This window comes from Mustela nigripes, chromosome 12 (assembly GCF_022355385.1).
Source record: "Mustela nigripes isolate SB6536 chromosome 12, MUSNIG.SB6536, whole genome shotgun sequence".
Lineage (NCBI taxonomy): Eukaryota > Metazoa > Chordata > Mammalia > Carnivora > Mustelidae > Mustela > Mustela nigripes.
In genome coordinates, this window is record NC_081568.1 from 152,628,700 (window position 1) to 152,633,649 (window position 4,950).

Sequence of the window (4,950 nt, forward strand, 5' to 3'; positions counted from 1 at the left end):
TGATTTGCCTTCTTCTACAGCCTCCAGAGAAATCTCTTGAGAGTTGTTTCCCTTTAGGATCTTATATCTCTAGAGGATGGAAGCCCTAAGAACTCAGACAACCTAATAGCATAAACAACTTAAGCTCATTCTAAGAAATCTACAGGGGCTTATGCTAATTTTCTAACCACTTGAAAAGCTTTAAAAGTCCCTACAGTTTAGTGTGTGAGATGAATGCTGGGATAGTGGTGGGAGACCAGTGTTGTTTCCTCTCTCTGGGCAGCAAGGAGAGGGATGACTTTTTCTGGGGTGGCAGTTTCATCCCCCCAGTAACTAAACTTATAATTAAGCTGAATGCTTACTTCCTCCTCTGGGTCAGTATTTCAGAGAGAGTACTTTCCCTTCTCTCTTGCTTTCCAACTTATATATGGAAAGTTACATTAAATCCAATGCCAATATTGATTTGGTCAAATAATTCAGTGGTGCACCAGTTTGACCACATTCCTCATTGTTCCCTAGAGACCTGGTATTCTAACTTAACAGGGGTTTTCCAGTCCACTTTTTTTTTTTTTTTTTTTTTTTTTTTTCCAGAAAACCTTGTTACTGTTGGGCTGGCAGGAAGGGCTACAAAAGATGGCGAAAGTTCCCGCCACAAGACCTGAGCTTGGACAGGAGAACAAAGGCCCAAGCAGGAATCTGAGACCCCCGCCCCAGGCTCCTGTGGACCAATGGGATCCCGATGAGCAGGCGGGATATCCAAATAAGGGAAACTTGCCAAAAGACCCCTGAGCTTTCCCCAAGACCCCTTAAAAGCCCCCTCCTCCCTGCCTTGGGCACGACTTCTCCCTCTCTGCTTTCCAGAGTTGCGGAACCTCACCTGAGGGTGCCCACCTCCTCCCGGTGCAACTTTCTCGGCTCCCCTTCCCTTGGGCCCTGAAACTTCACCTGAGAGCACCTTTAATAAACCTTGCCTTACACCCACTTCGCCTGGTGTGTTTATTTCGTCAGAAAACCTTACGTTTGGTGCCGAAAGCTGGGAAGGAGATTGAGCTCCCACCCCAGTGGGGAGACTCTCTCCTTTCCCTAGCCGGACTGGACCTGCCTTTCGAACGCCACTTCTGAAGCCGTGGTGAGTTTCCCCGATTCCGCGCCCCCTTCCGGAAAGCCCTGCCCTAATCGTGGCTGCCTCAGGGCGGACCCCGCCGGTCACCAGGTGACCTCCGTGACTCTGAGAGGCTGGGAGACGTCCCAACCTCTACGGCAGTCGACATAGTTTTTCCTCAACCCAGTGGTGGACAAGGGGACGCCTTCCTCCAGCCCTCGGGTTGCCTGGCAACGAATCATGGGGACCTCCCAATCCAAATTCGATTCTAATACACCCCTAGGGTGCCTGCTGGCCAATCTTAAGACCCTGGAACTGGACCAGGACTTGCGTAGGCTATGTCTCATACATTATTGTACCGTCGCTTGGCCGCAATACCAATTAGACAATCGGTCCCAGTGGCCTCCGGAAGGCACATTTGACTATCAGATTCTCATGGACCTAGGCAATTTCTGCAAACACCAGGGCAAATGGGTCGAGGTCCCTTATGTCAGGCTTTCTGGACCCTGCGCTCTTGCCCCTCCCTCTGCTCTCACTGCTCCACCTCTCAGGTCCTCTTGGCCCGCTCCCCTCCCCCTACCCTGCCACCCACTGCTCCCAAAGACCCGGAACTCTCCTCCCCATCTCTCCTCTCTGATTCTCCCCTCTCTGAACCTCCGGAGAGCTTCACCCACCCGCCGACGAGAGGGGCCCCGGCTCCTCTTCCTCCTCCTCCTTATCGCGATCCCCCACCCCAGGGCCCCTCTCTCCCTATGCCCCCTAATCCTCCTGCCGCTCCAACCACCCACCTTTCGGTCCCTTCCACCCCTTCCACCCCTTCCACCTGGACTCCCATCTCATCCCGTCAACCCCCAAAACCTGAGTCTGCTCCTGATGCGGCCCCCCCAGAACCTTCCCCTACATCCCCTCCAGCCTCCCCTCCCATCTCCACCCGCACTAGGGCTCGAAAACACTCCCCTGAGTTAGTCTGCCCCCCAAGGGAGGTTGCTGGAGCTGAGGGAGTTGTTCGAGTCCATGCGCCCTTCTCTCTACAGGACCTTTCCCAAATTGAGAAGCGTTTGGGCTCCTTTTTGGCCAGTCCTGATAACTATATTAAAGAATTCCAATATCTAGCCCAAGCCTATGACCTCACCTGGCATGATTTACATGTGGTCCAGACCACCACCCTCACCACAGAGGAGAGGGAATGCATCCAGGCTGCTGCCCAGGAGCACGCAGATCAGGTCCTTCTCACTGATGCTGCCATGCCAGTTGGAGCCCGGGTGGTCCCAGCTGTAGAACCAGGTTGGGATTATCAGGATGGCCAAGATGGCCACTGGCGCCGCGACCGCATGGTCCAATGTCTCATAGCCGGCATGCGGGCAGCTTCTAATAAGGCTGTTAATTATGACAAGATTAGGGAGATTGTCCAGGCCCCTGATGAGAACCCTGCTATGTTTCTTAACCGATTGACCGAGGCCTTAACCCAGTACACTGGCTTGGACCCTGCCTCTCCTGCGGGGGCCACGGTACTGGCTACTCATTTTATCTCTCAATCGGCGCCAGATATACAGAGAAAGTTAAAGAAGGCTGAGGAGGGCCCTCAGACCCCCATTTCTGACTTGGTGAAAATGGCATTTAAGGTTTTTAATTCCTGTGAGGAGGCAGCTGAGCTTAAATGACAAGCCAGACTCCAGCAAAAGGTTCAGTTTTAGACCCAAGCCTTGGTAGCAGCCCTGCGGCCAGCCGGCTCCGGGAGCCAGCAGAGAGGGGCAACCAACCGCACCCCCCCGGGGGCCTGTTTCAAATGCGGGACCGAGGGACACTGGGCTCGCCAGTGCCCCAATCCAAAGCCGCCAACTCGGCCTTGCCCTCAATGCCATTTGATGGGCCACTGGAAATCCGACTGCCTTAACCTCGGGGTATCTTCGGCGCCTCAACATGGGGGACCCCCCGAGACAGTAAGTCCGGCCTTTCAACTGCTTGGATTGGAGGACGACTGACGAAGCCCAGACTCGGCCACCCCTCTCACCCAGGCCAAGCCCAGGGTTACGCTCCAGGTAGCGGGTAAGTCCATCTCTTTTTTGCTGGACACGGGGGCTACCTACTCTGTTCTGCCTTCCTACTCGGGACTTACTCAAACCTCACCAATTACTGTTATGGGGATCTGGGACCTCCTCCAACCCTAGGGTGACCCTTCCCCTTACCTGTAGCCTGGATGGGTTCCCCTTCTCCCACTCGTTCCTAATCATTCCTTCCTGCCCGGTCCCTCTACTGGGTAGGGACATTCTCCAGAAACTGAGGGCAACTATCTGTCTCTCTCCTTCTTCTCCTCCCTCCACCTCAACCCGTCTCATCTTACATCTCTCCACTCCCTCGACCCCCGCTCCAGATGACCTACCTACTGTAGACCCTCAGGTGTGGGACATCTCTGAGCCCATCATCGCTTCCCACCTTACCCTGGTTAAAGTACAGCTTAAGGATAACTCTAAGTTTCCCTCTCGAGCTCAGTTTCCTATTTCCTTAGCCCACCGCTGGGGCCTGAAACCTATCATAGAATGGCTTAAACGTCAGGGACTCCTGATCCCCATCAGGTCTCCCTGTAACACCCCTATCCTCCCAGTACGCAAGCCCTCAGGGGCTTATCGACTGGTGCAAGACCTTACACTTATTAATGAGGCCGTGGTCACCCTCCACCCAGTTGTTCCTAACCCCTACACCCTATTGTCTCACGTTCCCCCAAACACCTCTCACTTTACTGTACTGGAGCTAAAGGATGCCTTTTTCACCGTCCCCTTGCACCCTGATTCCTATTTTCTTTTTGCCTTCACCTGGGAGGATCCTGACACGCATGCTTCTGGACAACTAACTTGGACTGTCCTACCCCAGGGGATCAGGGATAGCCCCCACATTTTTGGCCAGGCCTTGACTACAGATTTACAGCAGTGCGCCCTTAAGGCCAGCACTCTACTACAATATGTGGATGACTGCCTCCTCTGTAGCCCCTCCCTCTCGGCCTCCCAAGACGACACTTCCACCCTACTTAATTTCCTGGGGGCCAAGGGATATCGAGTCACCCCCTCTAAGGCCCAATTGTGTGCCCCTTCGGTTACCTATCTGGGCATACTTCTGACTCCTACTTTTAAGTCCCTTACTGGGGACCGCATAAGACTCCTCCAAGAACTCCAACATCCCCAAAAGGCAGATGAAATACTATCTTTCCTTGAGTTGGTCGGGTTCTTTAGACATTGGATTCCAAATTTCTCTATCCTGGCCCGTCCTCTGTACCAGGCAGCTAAAGAGACCCCCCAGGGTCCCCTGACTGATCCCACTTCAATCCGCCAGTCATTCCTTAAGCTGAGAGACCGCCTTACCACCAGGCCAATTTTAGCCCTACCTGATCTCTCTAAACCGTTCCATCTCTACACCGATGAGCGCTTTGGCTCCGCCACCGGCCTCCTAACACAATAGGTGGGGACTACGCATAGGGCTATAGCCTACCTATCCAAGCAACTGGATGCCACCGCCCAGGGATGGCAACCTTGCCTCAGGGCCCTAGCGGCAGCCGCTTCTCTTACAAAGGAGGCCCTTAAACTTACCTTAGGGCAGCCTATCACGGTCTACTCTCACCACCGACTCACAGACCTCCTTAGCCACCAATCTCTGGCCCATCTGACTCCTTCTCGTCTCCAACTATTCCATCTGCTATTTCTAGAAAACTCTCATATCTCTATCTCTACCTCCCCCCGCTTAAATCCCGTGACTTTACTGCCTATACCCTCACCCACCCCGGAACCTGTTCACTCCTGCCTACAACTTATAGAAGACCTCACTCCTCCCCATCCCGGTCTCTCTGATCAACCACTATCCAACCCTGACCGTGTGCTCTT